Source organism: Lycorma delicatula, chromosome 11 (assembly GCF_047948215.1).
Source record: "Lycorma delicatula isolate Av1 chromosome 11, ASM4794821v1, whole genome shotgun sequence".
Taxonomy (NCBI): domain Eukaryota; kingdom Metazoa; phylum Arthropoda; class Insecta; order Hemiptera; family Fulgoridae; genus Lycorma; species Lycorma delicatula.
In genome coordinates, this window is record NC_134465.1 from 639,299 (window position 1) to 651,452 (window position 12,154).

The window sequence follows — 12,154 nt, forward strand, 5'->3', positions numbered from 1 at the left end:
AAACAGAATTTTGGTGAAAAATCATGCGGAACTTCGCTACCATCTGGTTATGTTGTACAGAATCAAACGTATTTTGATATCCATGTTATCAAAGTTATAACTTTGCTACGGATGCTGGGCGATTAAAAATAAAATTCAAATACAGCTGGTCGGAGGATTATGCTCCTCAGCTGGCGAACTCCAAAAAATTAAAGGGCATCTTTTGCATTTACTGTGTGTTGTTTCCACCGACTAATGCGATTGATGTTTTGTGTCATTTCATAGCGAGGCCCATTATTCGCTATAAAGACATGCACGAATTCGTGGAATTTCATACATCTCGGTGATAGAAATCGGCGGCCACAGCACAAAATTGTTTTATTGAAAATATAGCCGTTGATGTACACCTGATTTCTGTCCACCGACATGAAATAGAAGCAAACAAGAAAATTGTTGCATCAATAATTTCGACTGTGATGTTTTTTTGTACACGTGACCTACCTTTATGGGGCAAAGAAAATCATGAAGGTGTTTTTGAAGACTTAATCAAATTCAAAATTGACGCTGGTGGACACATTATATAAATAGCACATAGAAAAACCCCCCTTGTCAACACGGATTCAAAATGAAATAATCTGCCTGTGTGGCGACCTCGTTAGAGACGAAATCACTACTGACGTAAAGAAAGCATGTGCTTACAGTATCCTGACGGACGAGAACAGTGAAATATCACGGAAAGAACAACTTTCCATCGGGATTAGATTTTTTGACGAAGAAAAGATGATCGTGAGGAATTTCTAGGTTTTGTAGAGTCGACTGACATAGATGCAAAATCGGCAGCATCTGTAATTATCAACTTTGTAGAAAAAGGTAGGACAAAACGTGCGTCGGACAAGGATACGATGGGTGTTCCAGTATGGCAGGAAAGGATGGTGGTGTCCAGATAATTATTCGAGAAAAGTATACGAGAGCGTTATACTTTATAACTGTGCTAGTAACAACTGGACTTAGTTGTAAACGGCTTAAATGAAATAGATAGCAGCGATACGAAATACGGTTTCCACAATAAAAGAAATAAAAAGATTCTTCCGAGAATCGGCTCTTCTTCGAAAACACACACCGAATATGCTCTGTGAAACCCGTTAGTATCAAAAAAATAAAAATTTCGCCATATTCAATAAAAGTTATGTGCTAATCGTTATAGCGCTTGAAAAACTATCAACAGACGGTAACAATGCTACGAGAAAAGCTGCTTTTCAAATGTATTATGCTGCTAAAAAATCAGAATTCATTGCAAGTGTTTGTCTCATAGCAGAATATTCGACACTCTTAAACCGGTGGCAAACACTCTTCAGTTAAAAAGTGTGAACTTATTTCAATGTGCAAATCACATAAAAAAATCACAGACATCATGAGAAAACACCTTAGATGTTGATAGTGGATGTGTTAAAGCAAAGACTGCAACGATCGCCAAGCATCTTTGAACAGATTTCATTATGCGGCGGGTAAAAAATCAGCAGAAACATCGTGCGAATCTCCCAACCCAGACTGCTAGCGAGTTTTGCAGAAAATTTCTAACTATTCCGTACATGCATACATACATTCATTAATAAAATCTCTCGAACAGCGTTTTTCTGAGATGAACTTGCCCGCATTCTCATCGGTAACGCTTGATATGTTTAGTACAACCAATAGAAAGGAAAATATGTACCAAATACCGAACTGAAGGAGATAGAACTAGCTCGCTAGTTAAATAAACCCGATTGTTCTACCCGATCATATAACGTTCTCTACTTATCTCTCTTGCATAGTCCTACATAACGTGCAATATTGAAAGATCCGTCAGCACCTTACGCGGGGTAAAAACTTGGTTACAATCGATAACGGAATATCGGCTTTTCCATATTTGAATGATATGTCCGTAAAAAAACCAAAAAATAAATTTGAGAAAGAAATTTTGTCAAGATATAGCCAGAAACCTGAAAGGCTATTGCTGAAATAAGATTTAGACAGGTTTGAACAGTATTGCAATTAATTGTTTCGTTTCTTACTTTTATCCCCCCCCCCCCCCATCACTGCTTGGAGAACATTCTGGCTACGCCAATGTTAGTTAGTATCATTCACTAACCACAATTAAAAACACATACTGAGAACATATTAACTTGAAAAAAAATACAATTTTTAGTGTAGCTTAAAAAGAAATAGATATGATCTGTTGTATAAGAAATTTTGTAAATACATCTTAAAATGAAACAGAAACAACTTTTTTTGTTAACATAATTATTTTTACTTTCTTTATTACCTCAAATTTAACTGAATAAAAAACCTATTTCTTTCCGAGTAAGTTTACATCAGGAATTTACTATACTCTCCCAGTAAGTTTACATCAGGAATTTACTACATACTCTATCTGAAATAAAATGAAATATGATCTTCCAGTTAAATTTTCTCAGCTTTTATTATAAAAAAATTAAAACAGAACATGTCGCTGTACGATAACACAAAGTAAATGAATTTTCAATTGCAATTTGAATATTTTAACGACTGGGAGAACCTGAAATTTTTCCCTATGCTCTATTAGACTGGGAATTGTATATTTGTTTTTTACACTATTAAGAACTACTCTGTACTGAAGAATAAACGATTTGATTTTGCTGAATGAAAACAGTTTTAAAATATGAAAATTTTATCTAAATTTCATACGTGGATATAACTATAGTTCAAAGTTCGTTAGAAATTTAGATGTTACTGGATAAAACGAACGATTCATATTTCACGAACGACTTATTCGTTCGAACAGTTTATCTAAAATTATATTTGTGTTCGAGGATGAAAAAGGAAAACATTGGGGTAAGAGCCGTGTTAAAAAGTGAACTCAAGAAACAGCTAAAAATATTTAGGATTTTCAAGCTGTTTGTTGTTAGTAGGCTAAATTCATGAACGTTACTTACTCGTAGTTACAGTTGGCAAAAACACTTAACAAAATCTTGCGTAATGAAACAAACCGTGTAATATTTTCACGGCAGGGTACAGGCTCCCTTTTTTCTAGTATAAATAACAAACAACAAAAATCGCATAATTGAAATAAAATCGCATGAACAATACAAATACGGGGATAAAAGTCTGGTAAATAAAAACGTTTAACGTTCCAAGAAATCTTTCAAGTTCTGCATATTGATATGTCCTGCTACAGACATAGAATTGTAAATCAAAGTACAAATTGCTGTGTAAATCGTAAAATTACCCCCTCCAAAACTAGGAGTACGCATGCGTATTCACCAAGGACAAAATTCAGTCGGCTGCAGAGACGATACAGTCGTGGTCATAATTATTGAAAAGTGCTTCTCCGGTTGCACGAATTTTAGGGGGCATATTTTCAATTTTATATAAAGATAATACATGTTATAAAATACACAATATAAACATAATTACAAGGTAATTTGCGTCTGACTTCTTTTGCTGACGTTGATAGCGCAAACCCAGTTACGAAATAAAATGCGTACGCGCTTTTATTACTTTTCTTTCTTTCTTTCTTTTTTCTGTTTAGCCTCCGGAAATTACCGTTCAGGTTTTACTTCAGAGGATAAAGATGATATGTATGCGTGTAAATGAAGTGAAGTCTTATACAATCTCATTTCGACCGTTCCTGAGATGTGCGGTTAATTGAAACCCAACCTCCAAAGAACACAGGTATCCACGATCTAGTATTCAAATCCGTATAAAAGTAACTGTTTTTACTAGGACTTGAACGCTGGAACTCTCGACTTCCAAATCAGCTTATTTGGGAAGACGTATTCACCACTAGACCAACCCGGTGGGTTACAGTTTGTATACTGTGTCGATACAGTTTATGCAATTCGAAATTGGGGGCGTTCAAGCGGTCTAGGAAGGCGATGGCTGATTAAAAATAGGTCAAAATTATATTTTCCTGATATTTCAAACTAAAATTAAATACCTACTAACGAACAGACGAACTCTATCTAGGTGTTATCCTCGATAAGAATCTTCTATTTAAGGAGCACTTTTAATATTCTGCCAAAAACAATCAATAAATTATTGCTATTATCAATAATTATTGTTTAATACATAGGAAGGAGTAAACAGGTTCATATAGTAGTTAAACCTTTAAAAGCTCTTAATGTGTTTTAATCCATAATATTAAAAAAATTGAATGAGGATGATTGCATTAAAACGAAACCCAAATGGAAGAATTATTTTACAAGTTATAATAATTAAAATTAATGTATTAAAAAGATGTTTATGTATCTATGTATGGAGATATTTTATGTCACTAGAAGCCTGATGTATACAACATTAATACATAAATGACTAGAAAAGAAATCTTTTAACAATCCAATTTTATTATTTAATTTTGATCGCTGCTTCGAAACAATAAATTTCCGTGACATTCTCCGAAAAAAAAGAAAAATTGTGAAAATAGATATTACAGCTAATAACAAGTTTAGATCGTATTTTAACAGTAGGAAATTAATGTTTAACAATGGTCATTACAGTGAAAACAGATCATATCAGACAATTTCTTTGTAATAATCTACGACAAATCTTCTATCATACCAGAAAGCAGAAATAAGTTTTATGTAAGTTATAATAAATACTTAAGACCCTATGGAATGGAACGTAAAGGTAGCGGGAAGTTCACAATTCTCCCTTCGAATCGCAGAGCCCGGAGAGTGTCCCTTGCTGCTGTATGATTCTGTAATCGGGCGTGTTTAAGAGTTTATTTTTAATGACGGGTCTAAGTTTTAATGTTTTATTATATTTTATGGACGGATTTATTAGCATTCCATATGAGTTTGTACCAGCGAAACACCCTAATTATGATGCTTCCATGCCACTTTTACTATTACTGACTATTAAAATAGAATTAAACAACATTCTTTTTATAGTGTTAAATTTCTGAATTATATAAATTAAGAATATTCTGCAGTCATTTAACATGTACAAATAATTTCAATTATGAAGATTTTAATTAACAAACGTGTAAAATAATTCTTTATCTTATATTGTTAGTCTTTATTGTATGTTTATTTTTCAGTATTATGGTAACTATGAAGATGGTGTGTGAATATTATATTCAAAAGTGTACTTAGCCTTATCCTATACCTTTTATCACCGGGAATTGTTTAATTACAGTTTGTATACTTATTTCTTTTTCCTGTTTAGCCTCTGGTAATTATCTTTCAGATAATGCTTCAGAGGATGATATGTACGAGTGTAAATGAAGTGTAGCCTTGTACAGTTCGACTACTCCTGAGGTGTGTGGTTAATTGAAGCCCAACCACCAAAGAACACCGGTATCCACGATCTAATATTCAAATCCGTGTAAAAATAACAGACTACTAGGACTTGAACGCTGGAACTCTCGACTTCCAAATCAGATGATTTAGGAAGACGCGTTCACCGCTACACCAACCCGGTGAATTATAGTTTGTATATACTGTGTGAAGAATTGAGAGGAGAGTGGAGGAAGTGTTAGGAGAAGACCGATTTGGTTTCAGGAAAAGTATAGGGACAAGGGAAGCAATTTTAGGCCTCAGATTAATAGTAGAAGGAAGATTAAAGAAAAACAAACCGACATACTTGGCGTTTATAGACCTATAAAAGGCATTCGATAACGTAGACTGGAATAAAATGTTCAGCATTTTAAAAAAATTAGGGTTCAAATACAGAGATAGAAGAACAATTGCTAACATGTACAGGAACCAAACGGCAACAGTAACAATTGAAGAACATAAGAAAGAAGCCGTAATAAGAAAGGGAATCCGACAAGGATGTTCCCTATCTCCGTTACTTTTTAATCTTTACATAGAACTAGCGGTTAATGATGTTAAAGTAACGAAATGTTAAAGTAAAGTAATGAAATGTAGTACAAATAACATTGATGGACCGCTGAATGTGAAAATAGGAGGAGAAAAGATTATGGAGGTAGAAGAATTTTGTTATTTGGGAGTAGAATTACTAAAGATGGACGAAGTAGGAGCGATATAAATCGGCCAAAACTCTGCAACGACACGCGACTTGCAGTTAAGAAATTGATGAATAACGTAGTGGAAGCAACGATTTTAATGGGGCCTTTCAAAGGTGAAGATGTCCTCATTCCTCGAATATCCATAATCCCGACCGATACACCATTTTAATTTAAAAGATTGCAATTCCCAATTCGATTGGCATTTCTCAAGGTCAATCTTTAGAATTGTGCGGTTTAGATTTAGATGCGGATTGCTTCTCACACGGGCAACTGTATTTTGCGTGTTTCCGAGTCGGCAAACCAGATAGCCTTTATATCTATGCATAGTGGAAAAACAAAAAAATATTGTATATCCTCAAGTATTGCAAAATTAAACTTCTATGAAACGTATGCTTTGTTTTGTTTCTCATTTCTCATCCATGCAACCACAATGTGCCACAGCGAAACGTGGCGGGTAGAGCTAGTTTATGATAAATTATATAAATAAAAAATAAATAAATGTAATAATTATTAAATATTAAAATTAAAAGTAATGAAAATATTTAAATAAAAGCGTGGCGCTGTTTTTATAACAATCTTTTCGAATAAGTATTTATAGACATTTGCTGTATTTTAAAATATATTTTTTGTTTAATGAGGTTTAGTATATGTATATACTTTATTTATCTGTAATAAAATAACTAAAGTTTTAATTCTTCGATGGTTCAATTTACACCGAGATGCGTTCAATTTGACTCGGATTGCAAAGCAGAATTCGAAGATGAACTTCAACTATCTGAGAACACGTACAAAGAAAGCGAGTGGATGCATTTTCCCAGATTGTTAGTTGTAGCTAGACAGTCTTAACTGGAGAGGTTCCAGCAGACCTTTCCGCCTCCTCGCATCGTTATTGAAAATGAAAATGAAGTTTAATTGTAAAAATAAATGTTGTGTTGTTTTAAATAAATTATAAAAAATGCTAAATATTTTCATTACTTTTAATTTTAAAATTATTACATTTATTTATTTTGTATTTATATTATATTTAATTATAATTTTTTACTTTTTAGAGGGTTTTTCTAATTTGTTTCCTTTTTTTATTAACGATAATATTAATATTAAAAAATAATTTTTTATATGTAATCAAATATATTTTTGTAATCACAGGTTAACAATTATAACTAAATCAATAATTTAAATTAAAAAAAAGTTAAAAAAAAGAAGATGAAGTCGGATTTGAACCGATGTGCCTTCCCCTTGTAAGATTCAAATATTTGATTAATTAAAATTTTATTTGGTCATAACTGGAACCAATGAAAAATTGTACAATGAAATATTGTTGAAAAGCTCTCGATGAGGGCTTATTACTGCAGTTAAGAAAAAGTCAAAAATCCAATTTTTTTGGATTTGGGCTTTTTTGAACATTTTTGGCCAAGTCGATTGCAATCAAAAGGGGAGGTGCACAACTAGATTTTACAACAGCCCTAAATCCAGAATTTCAACATCCTACTGCTAATAGTTTTTGATTTACGCGAGATATATTCGTACGTACAGACCTCACGCCGAAGCTAGTCAAAATGGATTCAGAGATTATCAAAAATGGATATTTCCGTTGAAATCTGAAAACCGAAGTTTTTGGCGATCACATTATTTCCTTTACTTCGTACAAGTAAGTAAAAAACAATAATCGGATGAATGTCCCAAAGATAGAAATATGTTAGTCAAATTTGAAGAAAATCAGTTCGGTGAATATCGAAAAATAAGACCGAAAAAAATTGCGTAAAAGTATTTTTTTTTTTTTTGTCTAAATGAACTAGTTTGACCTAAAACGTAAAGATTTAAAAAAATATCTGATACTAATCACATGATCCACCATGTTTCCTCTTTAATATATCTTTATTCGCCGAGAAAATAAAATTGTAACCACTCGATGTGTGTACTGGATGTTGTGTCATTGAATTAATTAATCTGCTATGCGAGCGTAGCAGGTTAATTAAAAAAAATGCAACTTAAGTTACCAAGAAAACAAATTTTGCATATTAAATCAACTGACGTCAAAACTTCTGAAAAGTGCCAATTCGTTACTACAGTAACGAATTTTGCTGTTTCCAGCAAAAATAAGCTTACGATACATATATACTCCTTCTACAAATTGCGATTGCGGATTTTTGAAAAAATAATATTCTATTTAAGAAAATTTTCGCGTAATTATACAGTTAATTATTTTTCGATATTCTATGTCGTTTACGTAAACTCGTGAGGCAAGAAAAGAGATTATTTTAAAACTACAAATAATTATTGTCATTTGTTTTACTTTTGTGAAAATAAATTCATTAAATATCTGTTAAATTGTGTAAGAGTAAATAATGAAATAACTTTAACATTCAGTATCAGTGGTTTTAACAAAATTTACGAGGACTTTAAATACGGCGAAGGTCAAATAATGCCTGCTTATGCACCAGAAAAACCCCTCACGTATTTTGAATTCATTAGTCCTGATATAGACGCTGCTTATAAGGTAGATATATATATATATATTTTTTTAGCAAAATTTATCGAAATTATTATTTTTATTAAATTAAAAAATAAATACGTTTTTAAAATTTGTTTTTCTAAAATTAAAGTAGATAATTAAAAGAAAAATCTATTAATATATTTCAGTTAAAATATTTTAAAAAAATATTCAGCTATTTATATGCTGTAAATCAGTGGCTAAATGGACTGGCGGCAGAAGAATACAACGAGAGTACATTGAAGCCGGTGTATCGCTAAGATAAATAAAAAATATTTATAAAGTTTTCAGAATTAATTTTTTTACAATGAATCGGTCAGATAACCTCTCATAGTTCATCTAGTTCAACAAAATATGTACGTACCTATGTGTGTCGCACTGCTTTTGACCTTATATCTCAGCATTGATAAAACAGATTTTCTTCAAATTTGGCTCAAATATTTCTATATATGGGTCATTCATCCTATAATTTTTTTTTTAAATTTGGAAGTGGATGGGGGATACTGCAAAAAACGAATTTCGATCATCTTTGATGCATTTTAAAAAAACTTTATTAAAGCCAATTTCTTACATACAATATATATATATATAAGCGTGACATATTGTCACGATTTTTACTTCGTACAGGTAAGTAATGTAATCGCGAAAAATTTTGGTCTTCAGATTTCAACGGAGATATCCATTTTGAACTCAAAAACGGTTAGCAGTAGGATGTTAAAATTATGGATTTATAACACTTTTGTAACATCTAGTTGCGCACCTCCCTTTTAGATTGCAATCGAAATTAAAATTAAAATTTAATTAATGAAATATTTGGATCTTAAAGGGTTTGTTGTTTTTATTTTTTTTATTTATTTAAAAATATTGATTTACTAAAAAAATATTTAATAGGCATTGCATGCGTGTATATGTCATCAATTTGGTGAAACATTTGATTATTTAATATTAAATGAAAATTATAATTAAGAATTGTATTGTTTTTGTATTTTTTTTTCTTAGCAAATTCTTATAAAATTTTTGAATTTTATTCAATTTAAAGTTATTGTTGAACATTTTTAATATGCACGAGATTTCCGGTCTTTTTCCAAGATTTCCGTATAAATAAAAGTTAATAATAATTGACTAAGCCGTAATAAGAAAGGGAGTCCGACAAGGATGTTCCCTATCTCCGTTACTTTTTAATCTTTAAATGGAATTAGCGGTTAATGATGTTAAAGAACAATTTAGATTCGGAGTAACAGTACAAGGTGAAAAGATAAAGATGCTACGATTTGCTGATGATATAGTAATTCTAGCCGATACTAAAAAGGATTTAGAAGAAACAATGAACGGCATAGATGAAGTCCTACGCAAGAAATATAGCATGAAAATAAACTAGAAGAAAAAAAAGTAATGAAATGTAGTAGAAATAACAAAGATGGACCGCTGAATGTGAAAATAGGAGAAAAGATTATGGAGGTAGAAGAATTTTGTTATTTGGGAAGTAGAATTACTAAAGATGGACGAAGTAGGAGCGATATAAAATGCCGAATAGCACAAGCTAAACGAGCCTTCAGTAAGAAATATAATTTGTTTACATCATAAATTAATTTAAACGTCAGGAGAAGATTTTTGAAAGCATATGTTAGGAGCGTCGCTTTATATGGAAGTGAAACTTGGACGATCGGAATATCTGAGAAGAAAAGATTAGAAGCTTTTGAGATGCGGTGCTATAGGAGAATATTAAAAATCAGACGGGTGGATAAAGCGACAAATGAAGAGGTATTGCGGCAAATAGATGAAGAAAGAAGCATTTGGAAAAATACAGTTAAAAGAAGAGACAGGCTTATAGGCCACATACTAAGGCATCCTGGAATAGTCGCTTTAATATTGGAAAGACAGGTAGAAGGAAACATTTGTGTAGGCAGGCCACGTTTGGAGTATGTAAAACAAATTGTTAGGGATGTAGGATGTAGAGGGTATACTGAAAAGAAACGACTAGCACTATATAGGGAATCTTGGAGAGCTGCATCAAACCAGTCAAATGACTGAAGACAAAAAAAAAAAAATAATAATTGGACTATTCTGTTTAGTGAACTCTTATACTCTATACGGTTACAAATATTAATTTTTGACCTTATGGTGTAGAATAACCAATTTTTATTAACGGATTATTTGGAAAAAACAATTTATTTAAAGAGAAACCAAGGGATTTTTACTCTAAACTAAAATTTCATTTAAAATTGTTAAATTAATAATTTCAGCAATCGTGTAACTGTCCACTTTTATTTCAGAATAAGTTTAAATCAAGTGCAGCAAAAAATGTGTATATGTAATTTAATAGGCGTACAAGGAAGTCATGTTGTGCCCACATCAGATTTTTTATATTTCTTCTCCGATTATCATAGTAGTTTTGAGAATGGAGATACTCGGAATCGTGTCGACTACCAGTGTTAGAATAATGCTAGGACGCGCAGAATACAACGCTCAAATCTATTACAATATATACGTATAACATGCAGAACAATTTTTGAAGGTTTTTTTGTTAATCTTGAATAGTTTTATATATAGATTAATTTATATTTAGATAATACATAATATAACGTCATAAAAACTGTGTACGTGGTTGTATGACTGCCAGGCGTTGCTGAGAAACTGAGCATTAGCATAATTTTTCAAGTGCGTTGCAGGAATTAATTTGAAATAAATATATAACTGGACGGGCTAAATCATACGATTTTTTCTATATTTTTTAAAAAATCTTGTCAAAAAATATATAAGCAAATTTTCTACTGATATTTGGCCTCAAGAATTTCCATTCTGATACTTTTTAAAGGATTTTTACTTCCTTGTATAAATTAAAAGATATATTGTGATCGCGAAAAATTTAGGTTTTCAGATTTCAACGGAAATATCCATTATGACGACCCTGAATCTATTTTGACTAATTTTGGCGTACGAATCTAGCATAGCTCAAAAACGATTAGCCGTAGGATCTTGAAATTTTGGATTTAGGACTGGTGTAACATCTCAAACGTAACAAAAAATTCCCAAAATAAAAAAAATTATGTGAATTTTGGACTTCTTAATTTCAGTAATAAGCCCTCATTGAGAGTTTTCAACGATATATCATAAGTGGTACTTACTTTCATCGGTTCCAGAGTTATAGGCATATAAAATTTTAATTAATGAAATATTTACTCTTACAAGGGAGGTAATCGGTTCGAATCCGACTTTGTTTTAATTATAATTATTAAATATATTAATAATTATTAACCTGCGATTGTAAAAAACCTGTACGATAAATAATAAAAAAAATATGAAAAAATATAATTAGTTATTAATTAAATAAAATTTTATATACTTTTCATTTAAAAAAAAATATGTATATGTAATTTAATAGGCGTACAAGGAAGATGTGGTGCTCTCAATCATATTTTTTTATTTTGTTATATTTCAAACGAGCCTCTGATGTATTGACATTCAATTTTGAATCTAAACTGTATAATTTACGATATGATTTTTACTGAAATGGAATCGTTTCATAAAATCTTTTGTTCGCTTCCGCTTTCAGAAACGAAAAACTAATTTATTCATGTTAAATTTATGGATCAAGGCCCTAAATAGAATATGTTATAAAGTTTGTTCTTTAGTGAATTTAAACGCAAGTATGTAATGTCGTTCTGTACTTTTATAATAAAATCTTTCTACAATCA